At 47.3% G+C, this 23,339-nt stretch overlaps 4 long non-coding RNA genes across 6 annotated transcripts; 2 read left to right on the top strand and 2 right to left on the bottom strand.

Moving 5' to 3' along the window:
• Positions 1-1,711: 1,711 nt before the first annotated feature.
• Positions 1,712-2,779, bottom strand: LOC307208106. The gene is made up of 2 exons (XR_013834980.1): positions 2,417-2,779; positions 1,712-2,165 (listed from the first exon to the last, which is right to left on the bottom strand). It is a non-coding gene; the product is annotated as an uncharacterized lncRNA (long non-coding RNA).
• Positions 2,780-4,526: 1,747 nt separating this feature from the next.
• LOC307208099 lies at positions 4,527-14,316 on the top strand. 2 transcript variants are annotated; one of them, XR_013834964.1, is made up of 4 exons: positions 4,527-4,734; positions 5,903-6,069; positions 11,856-11,947; positions 13,844-14,316. It is a non-coding gene; the product is annotated as an uncharacterized lncRNA (long non-coding RNA). The 2 variants fall into 2 exon arrangements; XR_013834965.1 differs by lacking the exon at positions 13,844-14,316 and adding an exon at positions 13,035-13,529.
• On the bottom strand, positions 9,631-12,422 carry LOC307208095. The gene is made up of 3 exons (XR_013834959.1): positions 12,299-12,422; positions 10,306-10,388; positions 9,631-10,016 (listed from the first exon to the last, which is right to left on the bottom strand). It is a non-coding gene; the product is annotated as an uncharacterized lncRNA (long non-coding RNA).
• A 2,094-nt stretch (positions 14,317-16,410) lies between the features above and the next one.
• LOC307208109 lies at positions 16,411-20,288 on the top strand. 2 transcript variants are annotated; one of them, XR_013834983.1, is made up of 4 exons: positions 16,411-17,144; positions 17,305-17,542; positions 18,815-18,936; positions 19,949-20,288. It is a non-coding gene; the product is annotated as an uncharacterized lncRNA (long non-coding RNA). The 2 variants fall into 2 exon arrangements; XR_013834984.1 differs by lacking the exon at positions 16,411-17,144 and having other exon boundaries at positions 17,280-17,542.
• The last annotated feature ends 3,051 nt before the right edge of the window (positions 20,289-23,339 follow it).

Below are 23,339 nucleotides of genomic sequence, written 5' to 3'. Positions count from 1 at the left end.
TCTTCCTGTTTGATTGGGGAAATCCTTTCGATTCTTCATGAATAAGAGGCAGTGGGGTGAGGGAGGCCAGGACCACATCCACAAAATTTAAAGTGCTATGAACCCTAACTCTAACTCTAACCCTTAACCCTTAACTTAAGCTACAATTCCCAAAGTTCCCTGGCAAGAAGGGAACCCTACCCCTACCCCTGATGCTAATCCTAACTCTAACCCTAACCCTGTCCCTAACTCGAGCTACAATTCCCAAAGTTCCCTGGCAAGAAGGGAACCCTAACCCTAAGACTGCCCCTTAACTATAGCTGTATTTCCCAGAGTTCCCTGGCAAGAAGGGAACCCTAACCCAACCCTAACTCTAACTCTAACCCTAATCCTAAACCACCCTAACAACCCTCCGCCCCCTTAACCACCTACAGTTCCCAGAATCCCTGGGGGGAAGCCATTCCTGTTTAAAGCGTCTTCATAGCACTTTCAATGGACGGTGCGCCTAATGTGGCCTAATGTTTCCTCCCTCATTTTCTTCTCTCTCCCCACTGCCCCATCATTTGCAATGCAACAGACCTTAACCTTATCTTGGCACAGGAAACTGTTCAAGAAAAGACCTGCAGAGAGAAAGTTAGCCTCTCAGGGGAAAAAACACTTTTTCATCAATCTGTCAATCATTTATTGTATGTGACTAAAAGCCATTACAAATCCAGTTACAAAAGTTTTCTTATGTTTTGTAAATCTTCATATTATTGCTGTCAAAATGTAACCAACAATGCGTAACCCTGTTATGGTGGAGAAGCATCATTTGAACTCTTTGGGCATCTTTTCTTCATGAGAATGGGGAAACTGTTGTTGGAACTCTCTAAAGTGTGCATTATGTCAGTGTAAAGCAGCCTAACTGGCTTCAGTGCCAGCCCATTGCTTTACTTTGAGCCATGTCTTACCAACAATCTCTTTCCAGTAATTGTGCTTGTCCCCATAAAGTCAAAGAATTCAAGAGAAGCAGAGAAGGGGGTCAGAGAAGTCCATTTTGGGGGCCTTTTCCAGTAAAACATGAAATGGTGCACACACTACATCTTGTTTGTGCGCTTATCAGGCATGTCCAAAGTCCATTTTGGGGGCCTAATCCAGCCCACCGGTCAGTTTAATTCGGCCCCTGTGGCAGTTTATTTCCTGGGGTAAAATCCTAAAAAAACAAACCCTCAACAAATTCAACCCTAAAAAAAGGTTAACAACTTGGGTTGGCTGTTTCAGTGGCCCTCACGGCCCTTCACTTCATCAAATCTGGCCCTCTTTGAAAAAAGATTGGACAGGGTTACAGTCAAAGATTTCAAGAGAAGCAGAGAAGCGGGTGCTGGATGTCCGGAGTTTCATTCTCTCCCGTGCTGCAGAGTGTGTGAGACTACTGGATCACATACTCTGTGTGTTGACATTCCATTCTTTGGAAGAGAGGGAACAGAAGGAACTGTGCGCCGCTTCCGTCTTCTTTGTTCTGTGTTCTGTTCTGTTGTTGTTCTCTCTCGGAGGGCCCACCCCCCATGCTGCTTCCGTTGGAAAAGGGGTGTGGTTTAAGCAGCCCAGTTGCCCCGCCCTTTCCCATTGTGCCCTGTCCCTTTCCCTGCAAGGGTTCAGGTGAGTGCAAAATGCCCACTATAAACGCATGCAGAAAGACAAACGTATTTTACCACCCTGCTTCCCATGTTAATCACAACACTATACAACACAATACAATAAAAATACCTTTATTGGCATTTCAAGTTAAGACCTTCCAAAATGGCTTGAGATACAAAGTCTTTCTTCTTTCTGTTTCCTGTTTCCGAGAGATTTGAATTGGGAAATCCTTTCGATTCTTCATTATTATGAGGCAATGGGGTGAGGGAGGCCAGGGCCACATCCACACCATTTATTGCACTATGAAGCCGCTTTAAACACTCATGGCTTAAACACCCCCAAAGACTCTGGGAGCTATAGTTGGAAAAGGGTGCCAAGAGTTGTTAGGGGACCCCCTGTTCCCTGCCAAGAAGGGAACCCTACCTCTACCCCTACCCCTGACGCTAACCCTAACTCTAACCCTAACGCTAACCCTTAACCCTTAACTAGAGCTACAATTCCCAGAGTTCCCTGGCAAGAAGGAAACCCTAACCCTGCCCCCTAACTAGAGCTACAATTCCCAGAGTTCCCTGGCAAGAAGGAAACCCTAACCCTGCCCCCTAACTAGAGCTACAATTCCCAGAGTTCCCTGGCAAAAAGGGAACCCTAACCCTAACCCTGCCCCCTAACTAGAGCTACAATTCCCAGAGTTCCCTGCCAAGGGAACCCCGAACCCTACCCCTGCCCCTGACGCTAACCCTAACTCTAACCCTAATGCTAACCCTTAACCCTTAACTAGAGCTACAATTCCCAGAGTTCCATGGCAAGAAGGGAACCCTACCCCTAATCCTACCCCTAATCCTACCCCTAATCCTACCCCTAATCCTAATACTTAAGCACCGTAACAAGTCTCCGTCCCCTTAACCACCTACAGTTCCCAGAATCCCTGAGGGGAAGCCATGCCTGTTTAAAGTGACTTCATAGCAGTTCCAGTGGTGCACCTAATGTGGCCTAATGTTCCCTCCCTCATTTTCTTCTCTCCCCACTGCCCCATCACTTGCAACGCAGCAGGTGTCTGCCTGCAGTCTCCCTTCAAAGCTCCTTCTCTCAAGTATGGCCAAGGCCTTGCCCATTCCTCACTGCCAGTATTTCATGTTCACTTCTCCGATGTAAATAGGGATCTCCTGCAGTTCTCTTGATGACTTTTAAGACTGGACTTGGGGAAAACCTCACCGGCTCCAGACATCCCTGTAAGGCAAAGGCAAACAGGTGAGTGGGATAGCCCCCATCCGACAGCGTCCCCCCAGACACCTCCTCTGTTTGGCTGCCTGTTAACAAACAAGGCTTCCAAACCAGTTTGCACCCATCTCATCCAGCGTAGCCTCGCAACATCCACTAGCCTGAATGCAAATTCTTCCGACAACCATCCACTAGCTGCAACCTCATCAGGTCCATTGCCAGACATCAACCAGCTTCAGAGCTGAGTGTCAGTCACCTTCAAGTAGCGATCCCACCAGCAAGTAATCTTTGTACTTGCCTTCTCTTTGCTCCACAGCATCCCAGCGCCGGGTGATTGCCTCCTTCCGCTTGCCAGCTTGACGCCATGGGACAGGAGACCACCTGGGCTGAGTGCCACCGGGGAAATCCTTTCGATTCTTCATTAATAAGAGGCAATGGGGTGAGGGAGGCCAGGGCCACATCCACACCATTTAACGCGCTATGAAGCCGCTTTAAACACTCATGGCTTAAACACCCCCAAAGACTCTGGGAGCTATACAGTGGTGCCTCGCAAGACGAACGCCTCGCAAAACGAAAAACTCGCAAGACGAAAGAGTTTTCCGTTTTTGAGTCGTTCCGCAAGACGAATTTCCCTATGGGCTTGCTTCGCAAGAAGAAAGCCCATAGGGAAATCTCCGGGGACCTCTTTTAAATGCTGGCAGTGGGGAGCAAAGCCTTTCGCCCACCGCCGGCCTTCAGAAGACCTCCGCTGTCCCGGGGGCTTTTAAAATGCTGGGGGTCGGCAGCAAAGCCCTCCTGTCCCCGGAGCTTGCGGGGTGGGAGGTGGGGAGAAGGGCTTTTCTTCCCACCGCCAGCCTTCAGAACAGCCTTCTGAAGGCTGGCGGTGGGAAGAAAAGCCCTTGTCCCCCCCCCCAGCCTTCAGAAGAGGTCGGGGGACAGACTGTCCCTGGACCTGGTCTGAAGGCGGTTTCCATAGGAACGCATTGAATGATTTTCAATGCATTCCTATGGGAAACCGTGCTTCGCAAGACGAAAAACTCGCAAGAAGAAAAAACTTGCGGAACGAATTAATTTCGTCTTGCGAGGCACCACTGTAGTTGGAAAAGGGTGCCGAGAGTTGTTAGGGGACCCCCTGTTCCCTGCCAAGAAGGGAACCCTACCCCTACCCCTGATGCTAACCCTAACTCTAACCGTAATGCTAACCCTTAACCCTTAACCTGAGCTACAATTCCCAGAGTTCCCTGGCAAGAAGGGAACAGTAGCCCTGCCCCATAACTACAGCTACAATTCCCACAGTTCCCTGGCAAAAAGGGAACCCTAACCCTAACCCTGCCCCCTAACTAGAGCTACAATTCCCAGAGTTCCCTGCCAAGGGAACCCCAACCCCAACCCTACCCCTGCCCCTGACGCTAACCCTAACTCTAACCCTTAACCCTTAACTAGAGCTACAATTCCCAGAGTTCCCTGGAAAGAAGGGAACCCTACCCCTACCCCTACCCCTACCCCTACCCTACCCCTAATCCTACCTCTAATCCTAATCCTAAAGCAGCGTAACAAGTCTCCGTCCCCTTAACCACCTACAGTTCCCAGAATCCCTGAGGGGAAGCCATGCCTGTTTAAAGTGACTTCATAGCAGTTCCAGTGGTGCACCTATTGTGGCCTAATGCTGCCTCCCTCATTTTCTTCTCTCTCCCCACTGCCCCATCACTTGCAGTGCAGCAGATGTCTGTCTGCAGTCTCCCTTCAAAGCTCCTTCTCTCAAGTATGGCCAAGGCCTTGCCCATTCCTCACTGCCAGTATTTCACGTTCACTTCTCCGATGTAAATAGGGATGTCCTGCGGTTCTCTTGATGACTTTTAAGACTGGACTTGGGGAAAACCTCACCGGCTCCAGACATCCCTGTAAGGCAAAGGCAAACAGGTGAGTGGGATGGCCAACACCCGAACGCGTCCCCCCAGATTCCTCCTCTGTTTGGCTGCCTGTTCACAAGCAAGGCTTCCAAACCAGTTTGCACCCATCTCAGCCAGCGTAGCCTCAGAACATCCACTAGCCTGAATGCAAATTCTTCCGACAACCATCCACTAGCTGCAACCTCATCAGGTCCATTGCCAGACATCAACCAGCTTCAGAGCTGAGTGTCAGTCACCTTCAAGTAGCGATCCCACCAGCAAGTAATCTTTGTACTTGCCTTCTTCTTGCTCCACAGCATCCCAGCACCGGGTGATTGCCTCCTTCCGCTTGCCAGCTTGCCGCCACGGGACAGGAGACCACCAGGGCAACAGCATCACAGCGTCGGGCAATTACCTCCTTCCGCTTGCCGGCTCGCCGCCATGGGACAGGTGGCCGCCTGGGCTGAGTGCCACCGAGCTGCCCATTTCTCTCTGGAGAGGGCAACTGCTGAGGCTTGCGCCTTGGCCCACATTTATACCCGCTCAGCAGCCAGATATTTTTGTCACATCACAATCAACCCATGGACAATGGCAGCAGCTGGGGAGGCATCACCATCACTCCCTCAGCCCTCACAATGGTGAGCACAGCTCAGCAGCCAACACACACACACACACACAAGTTGTGCCAGTATCTGTGAAGGCCACACTGGAAACCCAAGGGGACAGTAGGGGGACATTTTTCAGCCCTGTGGTTGCATTTCCCTCCACACAACACTAGTCAAATGCACAAATGAACAGAGCAATGAAAGCAAGCCTTATCTTGGCACAGGAAACTGTTCAAGAAAAGACCTGCAGAGAGAAAGTTAGCCTCTCAGGGGAAAAAAAAACACTTTTTCATCAATCTGTCAATCATTTATTGTATGTGACTAAAAGCCATTACAAATCCAGTTACAAAAGTTTTCTTATGTTTTGTAAATCTTCATATTATTGCTGTCAAAATGTAACCAACAATGCGCAACCCTGTTATGGTGGAGAAGCATCATTTGAACTCTTTGGGCATCTTTTCTTCATGAGAATAGGGAAACTGTTGTTGGAACTCTCTAAAGTGTGCATTATGTCAGTGTAAAGCAGCCTAACTGGCTTCAGTGCCAGCCCATTGCTTTACTTTGAGCCATGTCTTACCAACAATCTCTTTCCAGTAATTGTGCTTGTCCCCATAAAGGCAAAGAATTCAAGAGAAGCAGAGAAGGGGGTGCTGGATACTGACCCCCCTTGCCACTTCTGTTGGAAAAGGGGTGTGGTTTAAACAGACTGTTCACCACGCCCCTTCCCATGGTCCCCTGCTCCTTTCCCTGCAAGGGTTCAGGTGAGTGCAAAACGCCTTGGGGTGCAGCAAGCTTTGGGGAGGGGCTGGGGGGAGGATGCAATGCTAGGGATGCAATTCCTAGGGAAAGAAAGTGGCCACGTGTTCAGTTATGGAAAACTTAATAAATATTTCATACAAAAATAAATAAATAAATAAAATAAATACTCAATGACCTGCCTTTCAAGTAAGTGGAAATGAAGCAGCTGGTTGCCATGGTGAAATTATGATGACACTGTCACTCTGTAGTCTCACTGCTGAAGTCATAAGTCAGATTCAAGGGGGGATTTGCCCCCAAGGCCCTGCCTACCAGTTAACAGTCACCTAAAGTTTTCCAGTAAAACATGAAATGGTGCACAGGCTACATCTTGTTTGTGCGCTTATCAGGCATGTCCAAAGTCCATTTTGGGGGCCTAATCCAGCCCACTGGTCAGTTTAATCCGGCCCCTGTGGCAGTTTATTTATTTCCTGGGGTAAAATCCTAAAAAAACAAACCCTCAACAAATTCAAGTTGGGTTGGCTGTTTCGGCGGCCCTCATGGCCCTTCACTTCATCAAATCTGGCCCTCTTTGAAAAAAGATTGGACAGGGTTACAGTCAAAGATTTCAAGAGAAGCAGAGAAGCGGGTGCTAGATGTCCGGAGTTTCATTCTCTCCCGTGCTGCAGAGTGTGTGAGACTACTGGATCACATACTCTGTGTGTTGACATTCCATTCTTTGGAAGAGAGGGAACAGAAGGAACTGTGCGCCACTTCCGTCTTCTTTGTTCTCTGTTCTGTTCTGTTGTTCTCTCTCGGAGGGCCCACCCCCCATGCTGCTTCCGTTGGAAAAGGGGTGTGGTTTAAGCAGCCCGGTTGCCCCACCCTTTCCCATTGTGCCCTGTCCCTTTCCCTGCAAGGGTTCAGGTGAGTGCAAAATGCCCACTATAAACGCATGCAGAAAGACAAACGTATTTTACCACCCTGCTTCCCATGTTAATCACAACACTACACAACACAATACAATAAAAATACCTTTATTGGCATTTCAAGTTAAGACCTTCCAAAATGGCTTGAGATACAAAGTCTTTCTTCTTTCTGTTTCCTGTTTCCGAGAGATTTGAATTGGGAAATCCTTTTGATTCTTCATGAATAAGAGGCAATGGGGTGAGGGAGGCCACGACCACATCCACACCATTTAAGGTGCTATGAAGCCGCTTTAAACACTCATGGCTTAAACACCCCCAAAGACTCTGGGAGCTATAGTTGGAAAAGGGTGCCAAGAGTTGTTAGGGGACCCCCTGTTCCCTGCCAAGAAGGGAACCCTACCTCTACCCCTACCCCTACCCCCACCCCTACCCCTGACGCTAACCCTAACGCTAACCCTTAAGCCTTAACTAGAGCTACAATTCCCAGAGTTCCCTGGCAAGAAGGGAACCCTAACCCTGCCCCCTATCTACAGCTACAATTCCCGGAGTTCCCTGGCAAAAAGGGAACCCTAACCCCAACCCTTCCCCCTATCTACAGCTACAATTCCCAGAGTTCCCTGCCAAGGGAACCCCAACCCCAACCCTACCCCTGCCCCTGACGCTAACCCTAACTCTAACCCTTAACCCTTAACTAGAGCTACAATTCCCAGAGTTCCATGGCAAGAAGGGAACCCTACCCCTAATCCTACCCCTAATCCTACCCCTAATCCTAATACTTAAGCACCGTAACAAGTCTCCGTCCCCTTAACCACCTACAGTTCCCAGAATCCCTGAGGGGAAGCCATGCCTGTTTAAAGTGACTTCATAGCAGTTCCAGTGGTGCACCTAATGTGGCCTAATGCTGCCTCCCTCATTTTCTTCTCTCTCCCCCCTGCCCCATCACTTGCAACGCAGCAGATGTCTGCCTGCAGTCTCCCTTCAAAGCTCCTTCTCCCAAGTATGGCCAAGGCCTTGCCCATTCCTCACTGCCAGTATTTCATGTTCACTTCTCCGATGTAAATAGGGATGTCCTGCGGTTCTCTTGATGTCTTTTAAGACTGGACTTGGGGAAAACCTCACCGGCTCCAGACATCCCTATAAGGCAAAGGCAAACAGGTGAGTGGGATGGCCAACACCTGACAGCGTCCTCCCAGACACCTCCTCTGTTTGGCTGCCTGTTCACAAGCAAGGCTTCCAAACCAGTTTGCACCCATCTCAGCCAGCGTAGCCTCGCAACATCCACTAGCCTGAATGCAAATTCTTCCGACAACCATCCACCAGCTGCAACCTCATCAGGTCCATTGCCAGACATCAACCAGCTTCAGAGCTGAGTGTCAGTCACCTTCAAGTAGCGATCCCACCAGCAAGTAATCTTTGTACTTGCCTTCTCCTTGCTCCACAGCATCCCAGCGCCGGGTGATTGCCTCCTTTCGCTTGCCAGCTTGCCGCCATGGGACAGGAGACCACCTGGGCTGAGTGCCACCGGGGAAATCCTTTCGATTCTTCATTAATAAGAGGCAATGGGGTGAGGGAGGCCAGGGCCACATCCACACCATTTAACGTGCTATGAAGCCGCTTTAAACACTCATGGCTTAAACACCCCCAAAGACTCTGGGAGCTATACAGTGGTGCCTCGCAAGATGAACGCCTCGCAAAACGAAAAACTCGCAAGACGAAAGAGTTTTCCGTTTTTGAGTCGTTCCGCAAGACGAATTTCCCTATGGGCTTGCTTCGCAAGAAGAAAGCCCATAGGGAAATCTCCGGGGACCTCTTTTAAATGCTGGCAGTGGGGAGCAAAGCCTTTCACCCACCGCCGGCCTTCAGAAGACCTCCGCTGTCCCGGGGGCTTTTAAAATGCTGGGGGTCGGCAGCAAAGCCCTCCTGTCCCCGGAGCTTGCGGGGTGGGAGGTGGGGAGAAGGGCTTTTCTTCCCACCGCCAGCCTTCAGAACAGCCTTCTGAAGGCTGGCGGTGGGAAGAAAAGCCCTTGTCCCCCCCCCCCAGCCTTCAGAAGAGGTCGGGGGACAGACTGTCCCTGGACCTGGTCTGAAGGCGGTTTCCATAGGAACGCATTGAATGATTTTCAATGCATTCCTATGGGAAACCGTGCTTCGCAAGACGAAAAACTCGCAAGAAGAAAAAACTTGCGGAACGAATTAATTTCGTCTTGCGAGGCACCACTGTAGTTGGAAAAGGGTGCCGAGAGTTGTTAGGGGACCCCCTGTTCCCTGCCAAGAAGGGAACCCTACCCCTACCCCTGATGCTAACCCTAACTCTAACTGTAATGCTAACCCTTAACCCTTAACCCTTAACCTGAGCTACAATTCCCAGAGTTCCCTGGCAAGAAGGGAACAGTAGCCCTGCCCCATAACTACAGCTACAATTCCCACAGTTCCCTGGCAAAAAGGGAACCCTAACCCTAACCCTGCCCCCTAACTAGAGCTACAATTCCCAGAGTTCCCTGCCAAGGGAACCCCAACCCCAACCCTACCCCTGCCCCTGACGCTAACCCTAACTCTAACCCTTAACCCTTAACTAGAGCTACAATTCCCAGAGTTCCCTGGAAAGAAGGGAACCCTACCCCAACCCCTACCCCGACCCCTAACCCTACCCCTACCCCTACCCTATCCCTAATCCTAATCCTAATACTTAACCACCGTAACAAGTCTCCGTCCCCTTAACCACCTACAGTTCCCAGAATCCCTGAGGGGAAGCCATGCCTGTTTAAAGTGACTTCATAGCAGTTCCAGTGGTGCACCTAATGTGGCCTAATGCTGCCTCCCTCATTTTCTTCTCTCTCCCCACTGCCCCATCACTTGCAACGCAGCAGATGTCTGCCTGCAGTCTCCCTTCAAAGCTCCTTCTCTCAAGTATGGCCAAGGCCTTGCCCATTCCTCACTGCCAGTATTTCATGTTCACTTCTCCGATGTAAATAGGGATGTCCTGCGGTTCTCTTGATGTCTTTTAAGACTGGACTTGGGGAAAACCTCACCGGCTCCAGACATCCCTATAAGGCAAAGGCAAACAGGTGAGTGGGATGGCCAACACCTGACAGCGTCCTCCCAGACACCTCCTCTGTTTGGCTGCCTGTTCACAAGCAAGGCTTCCAAACCAGTTTGCACCCATCTCAGCCAGCGTAGCCTCGCAACATCCACTAGCCTGAATGCAAATTCTTCCGACAACCATCCACCAGCTGCAACCTCATCAGGTCCATTGCCAGACATCAACCAGCTTCAGAGCTGAGTGTCAGTCACCTTCAAGTAGCGATCCCACCAGCAAGTAATCTTTGTACTTGCCTTCTCCTTGCTCCACAGCATCCCAGCGCCGGGTGATTGCCTCCTTTCGCTTGCCAGCTTGCCGCCATGGGACAGGAGACCACCTGGGCTGAGTGCCACCGGGGAAATCCTTTCGATTCTTCATTAATAAGAGGCAATGGGGTGAGGGAGGCCAGGGCCACATCCACACCATTTAACGTGCTATGAAGCCGCTTTAAACACTCATGGCTTAAACACCCCCAAAGACTCTGGGAGCTATACAGTGGTGCCTCGCAAGATGAACGCCTCGCAAAACGAAAAACTCGCAAGACGAAAGAGTTTTCCGTTTTTGAGTCGTTCCGCAAGACGAATTTCCCTATGGGCTTGCTTCGCAAGAAGAAAGCCCATAGGGAAATCTCCGGGGACCTCTTTTAAATGCTGGCAGTGGGGAGCAAAGCCTTTCACCCACCGCCGGCCTTCAGAAGACCTCCGCTGTCCCGGGGGCTTTTAAAATGCTGGGGGTCGGCAGCAAAGCCCTCCTGTCCCCGGAGCTTGCGGGGTGGGAGGTGGGGAGAAGGGCTTTTCTTCCCACCGCCAGCCTTCAGAACAGCCTTCTGAAGGCTGGCGGTGGGAAGAAAAGCCCTTGTCCCCCCCCCCCAGCCTTCAGAAGAGGTCGGGGGACAGACTGTCCCTGGACCTGGTCTGAAGGCGGTTTCCATAGGAACGCATTGAATGATTTTCAATGCATTCCTATGGGAAACCGTGCTTCGCAAGACGAAAAACTCGCAAGAAGAAAAAACTTGCGGAACGAATTAATTTCGTCTTGCGAGGCACCACTGTAGTTGGAAAAGGGTGCCGAGAGTTGTTAGGGGACCCCCTGTTCCCTGCCAAGAAGGGAACCCTACCCCTACCCCTGATGCTAACCCTAACTCTAACTGTAATGCTAACCCTTAACCCTTAACCCTTAACCTGAGCTACAATTCCCAGAGTTCCCTGGCAAGAAGGGAACAGTAGCCCTGCCCCATAACTACAGCTACAATTCCCACAGTTCCCTGGCAAAAAGGGAACCCTAACCCTAACCCTGCCCCCTAACTAGAGCTACAATTCCCAGAGTTCCCTGCCAAGGGAACCCCAACCCCAACCCTACCCCTGCCCCTGACGCTAACCCTAACTCTAACCCTTAACCCTTAACTAGAGCTACAATTCCCAGAGTTCCCTGGAAAGAAGGGAACCCTACCCCAACCCCTACCCCGACCCCTAACCCTACCCCTACCCCTACCCTATCCCTAATCCTAATCCTAATACTTAACCACCGTAACAAGTCTCCGTCCCCTTAACCACCTACAGTTCCCAGAATCCCTGAGGGGAAGCCATGCCTGTTTAAAGTGACTTCATAGCAGTTCCAGTGGTGCACCTAATGTGGCCTAATGCTGCCTCCCTCATTTTCTTCTCTCTCCCCACTGCCCCATCACTTGCAACGCAGCAGATGTCTGCCTGCAGTCTCCCTTCAAAGCTCCTTCTCTCAAGTATGGCCAAGGCCTTGCCCATTCCTCACTGCCAGTATTTCATGTTCACTTCTCCGATGTAAATAGGGATGTCCTGCGGTTCTCTTGATGACTGTTAAGACTGGACTTGGGGAAAACCTCACCGGCTCCAGACATCCCTGTAAGGCAAAGGCAAACAGGTGAGTGGGATGGCCAACACCTGACAGCGTCCCCTCAGATTCCTCCTCTGTTTGGCTGCCTGTTCACAAACAAGGCTTCCAAACCAGTTTGCACCCATCTCAGCCAGCGTAGCCTCAGAACATCCACTAGCCTGAATGCAAATTCTTCCGACAACCATCCACTAGCTGCAACCTCATCAGGTCCATTGCCAGACATCAACCAGCTTCAGAGCTGAGTGTCAGTCACCTTCAAGTAGCGATCCCACCAGCAAGTAATCTTTGTACTTGCCTTCTTCTTGCTCCACAGCATCCCAGCACCGGGTGATTGCCTCCTTCCGCTTGCCAGCTTGCCACCACGGGGCAGGAGACCACCTGGGCTGAGTGCCACCGAGCTGCCCATTTCTCTCTGGGGAGGGCAACTGCTGAGGTTTGCGCCTTGGCCCACATTTATACCCGCTCAGCAGCCAGATATTTTTGTCACATCACAATCAACCCATGGACATCCACATCAACCCATCACCATCACCCCCTCAGCCCTCACAATGGTGAGCCCAGCTCAGCAGCCAACACACACACACACACACACACAAGTTGTGCCAATATCTGTGAAGGCCACACTGGAAACCCAAGGGGACAGGAGGGGGACATTTTTCAGCCCTGTGGTTGCATTTCCCTCCACACAACACTAGTCAAATGCACAAATGAACAGAGCAAAGAAAGCAAGCCTTATCTTGGCACAGGAAACTGTTCAAGAAAAGACCTGCAGAGAGAAAGTTAGCCTCTCAGGGAAAAAAAACACTTTTTCATCAATCTGTCAATCATTTATTGTATGTGACTAAAAGCCATTACAAATCCAGTTACAAAAGTTTTCTTATGTTTTGTAAATCTTCATATTATTGCTGTCAAAATGTAACCAACAATGCGCAACCCTGTTATGGTGGAGAAGCATCATTTGAACTCTTTGGGCATCTTTTCTTCATGAGAATAGGGAAACTGTTGTTGGAACTCTCTAAAGTGTGCATTATGTCAGTGTAAAGCAGCCTAACTGGCTTCAGTGCCAGCCCATTGCTTTACTTTGAGCCATGTCTTACCAACAATCTCTTTCCAGTAATTGTGCTTGTCCCCATAAAGGCAAAGAATTCAAGAGAAGCAGAGAAGGGGGTGCTGGATACTGACCCCCCTTGCCGCTTCTGTTGGAAAAGGGGTGTGGTTTAAACAGACTGGTCACCACGCCCCTTCCCATTGTCCCCTGCTCCTTTCCCTGCAAGGGTTCAGGTGAGTGCAAAACGCCTTGGGGTGCAGCAAGCTTTGGGGAGGGGCTGGGGGGAGGATGCAATGCTAGGGATGCAATTCCTAGGGAAATAAAGTGGCCACGTGTTCAGTTATGGTAAACTTAATAAATATTTCATACAAAAATAAATAAATAAATAAATAAATAAAATAAATACTCAATGATCTGCCTTTCAAGTAAGTGGAAATGAAGCAGCTGGTTGCCATGGTGAAATTATGATGACACTGTCACTCTGTAGTCTCACTGCTGAAGTCATAAGTCAGATTCAAGGGGGGATTTGCCCCCAAGGCCCTGCCTACCAGTTAACAGTGACCTAAAGTGTTTAATATCTAATATTATTCGAATGCAATTCTGTATAACACATTTTTTGCAACGCAAATCCCCATAATATAATGTAATCCCTCCCACATGAATATATGCACTTTTTGCATGCTTTACCCAAGTATATGCATTTTGGTACATGGCTGAAGAACTGTATTGCAAAATTCAAAGATGTTCAAACTTTGAAGGATGGCTGTTGCTTTAAATATTATTTCAGAATGTGTGAATAACCAGATTCCTTTTTAAATGGAAACTGAATAGAATTCATCTCCCAATGCCAATAACCAGTGTGGAATTCATTGCAGATTCTTTGGTGGTTCAGCTTGGCAAGATCAGAACGCAGCCCTACATCTCTGGGGGGCTGGTGGTTTCAATGGGTCCAGCATAAAGTGTGAGCTGCTACACATGCTATGAAGCACCCAAAATACACGTCTTTGCCACTGAAGCTGTTATAGTTGACAAATGGTATGAAATAGACCAATTTAAAAATGAATGGATTAACGTGAATGGATAGTGCATGGAATTACTAAGCAAAAAAGGAGGCTGAAGAGGAGCCAAAGTCCTCTTTTTATGAGTGATGGAAAACGAACAAGACTAAATGAAAAATCACCCACAAGGAGTTAAAAGCTCTCAAAATATTAGTTGCCTAGAAGTTAAAATAAATTATTCCTCTTTTATGCGAAAAAATCTGAGGATTTCTGATTTGCACCCAGACCTTTTCATTATTCTCCAACTGTGCAGAGCAGCAATAGCTTGAATAAATTTTGACTGAGCAATATTATTATTTAAAGTCTTTTTGCTTAATGTAATCATTTACACAACTGTCACGACTTTAGCCCCTATATCCAAATAACATTTCCTTTTCACCCCCTGCACTCATTTTCCTTTGCATAGCAAGAGTTGTGCTTCAGATTAATATTTTAAAATATAATGAAATTTCTTGGGTTGGAGGTTTCTTTTTTAATACATATAAAGAGAAGCCGTTAATTGTTGTGAGGAGCTTATGAAACTAGGGTGTATTGAATCTAGCTCAGATATAAGCTTTAAATGTCTTAATGTGATTGTTTTTAGTGTGTGTTTTAATTACGGATGTTTATATTTTAACATTTGTGTGACTGGTTTTATATTCTAAATCACTTAGAAGCCTATACTGGCATTAATATAAATTAGCACAACAGCAAACATAGCCAACAGGGAGCCCAGCAAATATTTTGGATGCTAACTGTTATCACCCCAGACCATTGGTCATGCTGGCTGGGACAGATGGGAGTTGGAATCCAACAATATTTGGTGGGCACCTTGTTGGCTATCCCTGCCATACATGCTACCCAGAGATCTTTGGAGGATGAGTAGAATTCAAACATGATATCCACCGTGGTAGATCAATTGCACAACCCATTTCTACTCCTGCATCAAGGCCCACACAGCTCTTTATCTATTGCTTACAAAACCTTGGAACAGAATCTCTGTTGATGGTATGCAGCTGTTGCTGCCACCACAGCAGTTGCAGATGATGCCTTCCTCGGAGGCCAGATCTATAATCCCTATGAATCCTGCTGCCTGAGGCAGTCTCCTCACCTTGTCTCGTGGGTGGGGCATGTTTATGACAGCATTCTGGCTGGGGCCAGTAATGGCAATCCAACCAGTGCTTTTCCCCTGGGGTATTCAAGGATATGCAGAACTGGCACCTAGAAGAAAAACACTGAATCCAACAATCTTTGGAGGGTCACAAATCGCTCATCCCTGCTTTTAGAACAACAACACCAAATACTGGCTATTCCCCCCTCCATTTTGTCAATATTTTTCTACTTCAGTAATCCGCTGTGTTGGGTATGAAATATCATTTTGCAGTATAATATAATATTTTCTTAAAACGTGAGACAATCTTTTCTTAAAGATGCAAAGTTATTCTTGTGCTTACTATAACTTTTGGGTTCTTCTTGACTCTCGCCCCCCCCCCCATATTTGACTTCAACTAGATTAGATTGAGTTGTATTTTATGACTCTTTTGCCTGTTGCAACCTAAGTAAATTGATGCTATGATTTATATTTTATGTATATTTGACAGCAAAAGCAAACCAATAAGTTGTATCCAATTGGCCTAAGCAGCAGCTCATTTCAGATAGTTGAAATCTTGTGGTTTTAGAATAGTAAATGAAGGGGGGGGAGTGGGTGATCTGAGCAGAGTCATTTATTTAAAACAGATATTCTAAAGTTTTCTACCCATTCGAAAAGTCCACACATTAAAACAGGTGTTGTTTGAGGGGAAAACGGTGTTTGCTTCTTTTGCATAATGCATTAGATGACTCCCAGAGAAGTTCTTCAAGTAATCTGAAGCCACAGTCTTGGAGACAAAATGGACTTTTTGGAGATTTGGCATAGGAGAGCTCTTGGCTGAAGACAGAAAATGAATCACATTAGGGCAGAACCATAGCAATGAGAGAATATCATTTTTTTAGAACTGGCTTAATTACTCCAGAAGGTTAAACACAAGAAATGTGATGGATAAAGCCTAACGGGCATGTGTGCAAACACTTGTATGCAGGGGAGGGGCTATGCTCGGTGGAAGAGCATCTGTCTTGCATGAGGAAGGTTCCAGGTTCAATTAATGACACCTCTAGGTAGTGTTGGAAGTGTTTCCTGTCTGAACTCCTGGAGAGCAGCTGCCAGCCAGTGTAGACAATACTGAGCAAGATGTATCAGTTGTCTAGCTCAGGGTAAGGCAGCTTCCTATGTGCAGAAATTTTTGTTTTTTACAGGTGCTTCCAGTCTGTACCAGTTGTGCTTGTGTTCACTCTGGGTGGCTTCCAACATAATATTAAAAATACAATAAATGAATAGGCTGCAGTGAGTACTGTACTTTCAACAGCAGAGAGGAACAAGTTGGGCTGGAGACACCAACATCCCACTGGTTGTCCAGTCTCATTCTCAGTGCTTCTCCTTCAATCGGTGCTGTGAGAATCTTAGTGCTCACCAGTAAGAGAGCCTGACCAATGGAAGGACACAAGGTGGGAGATATGCTGAGCTGCTTCGTGTGTTTGTTACAGATCTACTACGCCTGCAAACATAAAAGGTAAAGGTAAAGGACTCCTGGACTCTAGGCAGCACAGTCAGTGGGATGAAGCACCACTGCTGTTGGAGTTTGGATCAGATGTTTGTGTAATGAGGTTAGGCTACAAATTATACATGTTTGGAGAAGGGAAGTTTCATATAACCAGCATTCGGATCGCGGGACCTGGATGTATAGAATGCCACTAGATCAGTGGGTCTCAAACTACTTTTATTCTTTCAGAATAAAAATTTGCTTGCCAAATCTTTTATTGATAAGAAATACATTGGATTTGAAAACAAAAAGAAGCAATTCCCAGCAGTGCTTGATTAATAACATGGGACACAACCACCTTATAATACAATCGTGGAACATCCAGGAAGTATAAAACAATGCAACTACATAAGAACATGAGTCATTCCCAAAATAAAATATTAATTGTCCTTGACTCTTCCTGTCACCCCATCCTATTCTGCCATGCCCGTGTGGTGCACCACACACTTTGAGAACCACTGCTCTAGGTAATTAGTCCCACTGCCCAGTGGCGTAGCGTGGGGGTTGCAGGGGGGGCCTGCCGCACCGGGCGCAACATCTGGGGGTTAGGGTTAGGGGGCACAAATCCACGGGTTGGGGGGTGCAAATTACTTGCCTTGCCCCGGGTGCTGACAACCCACGCTACGCCACTGCCACTGCCAAACTATTCTTACTATCCGGAAGGTTATTCTAACATTTAAATATAATCTGCCTTCTTGTAATTTAACTGCATTAGATACTATTTTGTCCTCATGTGGAACAGACAAGAAGCATTTGCCCTTTTCTATGCAACAGCTCTTTAGGTTTCAGGGACTGGACAGAGGAGGAATGGTAGAGACTGCTTTCCCCTCCTGAACCTTCCAGAGACGAGGAAGACCGTATAGATTTACAGCAGTGGTTTGAGGAAGGTCACAGCTCAGAGGTAGATGAAGATCAGAGTTGGGACATAATGGGGGAAGAAGGGGGGAAGCAGAGTCAGAGCAGCTGGCTGACACATTATTACTAGAAAGCATTCCAGAACCACCATCTCCCATCACCTGGCGAGCCTTAAAAGTAGGAGAGCAGAGGGCTTGTAGGCAAATGGCCCTAAGTGGCCACCGTAAGGTGAGTGGTGCTGTTGACGATTGAAGAGAGAAGAGGGGTGGAGTTTACTCAGAGCAAAGCCATTACTCCAAGATGCAGCATTTTGTAGCCTCTCTCTGTGAATATTGAATAAAATAACTTGGTAAGAGTTTTCCTTGTCTATCTGTTCCTGGCAGCCTACCGTGGGAGGGGGTCCAGTTCCCTGACCCCTGACATTGGGCATCTGAAGAGTCCTCTCATGTTTCCTTCTCTTCTGGTCTCCAGCCTAAACATACCTAGGCCTTTAAATCTTTCCTTGTCACTGCCTTGACTCTTTGTCACTTAGTAGTTAAGAATCCATTTGATTCCACCCAAAATTAGCTGCATGTTTCAAGCAGCTGGATGGATAGAAGCAGCAGGAGGATAGAATAGAGGGTGTGAGTAGAAGGGAGTCCTTTCCCCATCCGGTGGACCTCATGGGAAACTCAGCTAACCTGCTGAGGTTTGGAGTGTGGAGATTGAAGCTGAATGGGACACAGCTTTGGGTAGCCTGAGGGAGTAGCATCCACGTCAGAACCTGTCCATCAAATGCAACTCTAAGAGAGAGGCCAGAGTGATGTCCACTGTTTCCAGGAACTGTTCTCATTGTTATACTTTTGTGAGTGAGCTGAGAGTTTGTTTGGACCCTGGGTGAGAATCTGGAGGCTGAGGGAGGGTGTGTTCCAAGGGAAATGAATATAACTTTTTATTCAACTTTTTATATGTAACTGTGTATTTTTGTAATATTTTGTTTCAGTTTTCTGTTGTTGCTGCATCAGATATATTTTTAATGCATTCAGTGGTATAGCAATTAAATAATCAATACTTAATCAATCAACTACATAATTTCAGTCACTGTTCGACAAGATGATTATTCCCTCCCTTCTTTTTCAAAGAGTACCTGTGACTTCTTAAGCGAGACTGCTGCTTTAAATATAGCTGTTGACCTTTCGTTCAATTGTTTGCATGTTAGCAACATGAATCAGCAAAAGCAGGGATTCAGCCTTAGCACTAAATCATATAAATATGTATTGGACAGCACCAATTCAATTAAATGGAATTCAACAGGACTGGGTACCCTTCATTGTTTCAGAAAAGAATATAGTGACATGACTACTTCTTGGAGTTGCTTTCACAACAAGATGCTGCTTGAGTGGCAGCCTACTGAAACTCATCTGAATGTTGTGTTCTTCACTGGCTTTTGAAAAAGGGCAGGTAAGTAAAGTGACTAACAGTTCATGGATGGGTGAGTTAAAAAAAAAAAACACATGTAAGAATGTTTCGCAGTATGCTTATCTCTCAGTGAATTCAACTGTCCCTCTCATAGAATAGGTGTCTGCAAACCAAACACATTTGGCAGCATTTACTGTCTGGAACGTGGACGTGGGTGGCGCTGTGGGTTAAACCACAGAGCATAGGACTTGCCGATCAGAAGGTCGGTGGTTCAAATCCCCGCAACGGGGTGAGCTCCCGCTGCTTGGTCCCTGCTCCTGCCCACCTAGCAGTTTGAAAGCACGTCAAAGTGCAAGTAGATAAATAGGTACCGCTCCGGTGGGAAGGTAAACGGCGTTTCTGTGCGCTGCTCTGGTTTGCCAGAAGTGGCTCAGTCATGCTGGCCACATGACTCGGAGGCTGTACACCGGCTCCCTTGGCCAATAAAGCGAGATGAGCGCCGCAACCCCAGAGTCGGCCATGACTGGACCTAATGGTCAGGGGTCCCTTTACCTTTACCTTACTGTCTGGAAAGCTATTGACCTCTGTTTATATAGGGAAAGCAGTGCATGAGCATCTAATATGCATACAAATGTATCATTAACAACACCAGGAGAAGAAGAAAAAAACATTGGGAGGGGTCTTGTGAAAAAAAGTATTGCTGGCTCCCAAGTTTTGCAAAATAAATAAATAAAATAAACACACACTGTGCTGCTATAAAAAGATGGGAGTGATAGAACACTCTCATATCAAACCCTTTCTTGAAACTCTTCTGGAAAACCTCCTGGGAGAACATTATCTTCAGCTGCCGGGGACCAAAATGTTTTTGCATATTCAAGAGCATTGCAGTAATTTCATTCCTTTTGAGCAGTAAAAAGTAACAAGTGCTTTAACAAGTTTTAATTTCAAGGTGTTATTGGAATAAGAAAATTGGTGTCTGGTGTGTTGGGAGCAGTCTACCTTACTTAATGCCCATCTGGAATGTTTCCTTGTTCAACATCTCATTCTTTTCCAGGGGGAGAAGAGAAAGAACGCTCTGGTTGTGAGGAAAAAGAAATCAAGCCTAGTAAAATAGGAGCACACACACACACCAGTTTTCTATGCAGAAGTGTGGGTGTGCTCATGTGTAGGAACATTGCTATTTCATGTGTTATTTGTGAGATTAAAACCTCAGATAATAATCATAAGAGTTTTGCGGGATCGGACCAAAGTCCTTTCTAATCCAGTATTCTGTTTCCACACCGCTCAACCAGATGTCTATGGAAAGCCCCCAAAACAGGATTTGATGGCGACAGCACCCAGCCCTATCTGTGATCCGCAGAACCTGGTTTCCTGAGGCATGCAGCACACAGTCTCCGATAAAAGGTAAAGGTAAAGGTACCCCTGCCCGTACGGGCCAGTCTTGACAGACTCTGGGGTTGTGCGCCCATCTCACTCAAGAGGCCAGGGGCCAGCGCTGTCCGGAGACACTTCCGGGTCACGTGGCCAGCGTGACATCGCTGCTCTGGCGAGCCAGAGCCGCACACGGAAACGCCGTTTTACCTTCCCGCTAGTAAGCGGTCCCTATTTATCTACTTGCACCCGGGGGTGCTTTCGAACTGCTAGGTTGGCAGGCGCTGGGACCGAGCAGCGGGAGCGCACCCCGCCGCAGGGATTCGAACCGCCGACCTTTCGTTCGGCAAGCCCTAGGCGCTGAGGCTTTAACCCACAGCGCCACCTGCGTCCCCGATACTGTCTCCGATACAGTCTCCGATACTGGAAACAATATATTGCTATAAATACTGTAGGAATTATGTTACTGGCAATAGTCTTTAATTTGTTCAACCCTACATTAAAGTCATCCACGTTCACAACCATCACTGCAACTTGTTATAGCCAATTCTATGGTTTAAACTAATAGGCACCATCAAGTACTTTCTTCCTGTGTTCCTTGAATCTCCCAGCATTCAACTTCACTGAGTGGCTCTGGGTTTGAGGTGAAAGGAGGTTGCCCCCCCCACGTGCCACAGTTGAAACTGCTTGTGGCCACGCCCCCAGCTGTGCTGATTGGAGAGCTGGGTGCGTGACACGGTTGGGAGTCCCCGTGACGTGGATAACATTCCTCCAACATCCAGCTGGGTCGCTAGCGGGTTCCGGATGCCAGTCTGCAACACTGCCCCCCTGGGAAGGGGAGCAGACTACTCACCCATTTGCTTATCTAAGAATCTAGGTCTTTTTTAGGGCCATGTGAATAGATGTCAACAGCTGTAATTCAAAATACATTTGCATTGAAGCAGGAATGGGGAACATTTGGCTCACCAGATGTTGCTGAACCACCACTCACATCAGCCCTAGAAAGTGTGGCCGATGTCCAGGGATGATGAGAGTTGTGGTTCAGTAATAACTGGCGAGCCAAAGGTTTCCTGCAGCCACTTTAACAACAGGATATCCTGTGGTCCTCCTGCCATGAAAGCACCTTTAAAAGAGGCAAGCAAGTTGCATCAGAAGCCCCACCCCCCACCCCCACCGCCATGCAAGGCTCAGTAGTGTCCACAGTGCCTGGCAATAGCTTGCCAGGATTTCAGACAGGGCATACTCCCAGCCCTATCTGGAGATGCCTGGGATTGTACTGGGACCTTCTGTGTGAAAAGCAGTTGCTTTACCACTGAGCTATGGCTCTTTCCGCAGTGGTCTCCCTCTCCCTCCCACGTGATAATTGAATGTTGTATATATGTATGTGCGTATGTATGTGTAGCAGAATCAATGCATCTCAGTGTCATTTTAGCCAAATGACACGAAGGGGAAAACTGTAGAATGCTGTCCTAATACCAACTTTATTATCATTATGTTCATTGCTGCAAGGCACTAGAGAAACCCTCATCATGCGCTTATTTAAAAATAAATGAATTGATAATGCCCTTAATCTGCTGCTAATCTAATAATGTCCTTGCATAATTAGATGTTATGAATGTGAACTGTTGATTGGACATATTGTTGAGAGATTAAAAATAAATGAGGAGGTAGTGGCTGCATTATAATTATGCATGGATTAGTTTCGCCACTGGCTGATTATTGGAAAAGGGCTATGATGAAGGGATGTATATATATGTATATAAATCAGGAAAAAAATTCTTCAAAGGTGCCATCAATCCGAGGATCTGGAACAGTTTCCCTTTACAATCTGGGTAGAAGAGGAAATAGAAACTTAATCATTTTTCTATTGCAAAATCTGATCCAGGAATGATTGGTCAGTTAGAAAACCAGCAACCATGAATGGCATTTGTACCAAATATCTTAAAGTACCAAAAATATTTTAAGACCGCAAATTGTCTTCACCTGGTACTGAAAAGGCTATAACGTAGGCACCAGGTAAGCTTCTCTGTGGGGGCATTCCATGGGCCACCACTGAAAAGTCCCAATCCCCAGGAGACACCCACTATTGTTTCGCAGGAACACCTAGAGATGGGCTTCAGAAGATGACCTTGAAATCTATAGAGGAATATGATGGACACAGCCCTTTAGATAACCCGAACCCAAGCTGTTTGTGGTTTTAAAGGTTGATTACAGCAATTTGAATCACCTATAGAAATGGACAGGAGGTCAATGCTAATGGCATAATAATGATGTACTATGGGTGACTTGGCCAATCCCATATCGGTAACCCATTTTGGACCAACTGAAGTTTCCAGGCTGCTTCCAAAGGTAGCCTGACATATAACACACTGCAGATATCATAAATAGGTCTGATTCACACAACCATACACTTATCACCTGATTCTCCACACAAATGGTTACAGCTGCCTGTGTGCATTGAAAACCATTGTATTGAAAGCGTTCTTCCTGTGGTGTTATACCGGTGGCAGCCCATTCAGACCACATGTTGTCACTTGACATTGGAGTCCTTCAGTGATGCATGTGTGAACCTAGCAAAAAGGTTGTAGAAAGGTATTGATGGGCTTGTGTGTCGCATTTCCACCACACTTGCTATACAGACACACTTGCTTTCCCCACCCATCGCTTGAGCTCCATGCACATTGTGGCGTGGCTATAGTTCGATTGGGAGCTAGAACAGCTTGGGGGTTAGAATCTAAACCTCTCCGGTCGGCAACTGGATATAGATCTATCAGAGAGTCAGACCAGGGCTGGATCTAGATACATCAAAGAAGCATTTGTTAAATGTGTTGCAAACTTTGTATAAGAAATCAGGCTAGCAAAAACGGAACTCCAGAGTGCCATCTGGTGTCACAGTGTCACAGTGCATATCCAACTCACATAAAGCACTTTTTCTTTGCCGATGTAGCTGAGTCCTGGGACTGGGGAAACCAAGGTTCAAGTCCTCATACAGTCACGAAGCCCCCACTGGATAACCTAGTCAATACCTCATCCTGACACTTCTGAGTTTCTGGGAGAATAACAGAAGAGAAAGC

The sequence above is a fragment of the Podarcis cretensis genome, assembly GCF_951804945.1.
Source record: "Podarcis cretensis genome assembly, chromosome: Z".
NCBI lineage: Eukaryota > Metazoa > Chordata > Lepidosauria > Squamata > Lacertidae > Podarcis > Podarcis cretensis.
Note: the sequence above shows the minus strand (reverse complement) of the source record. Positions and strands in the feature narration are given on the sequence as shown.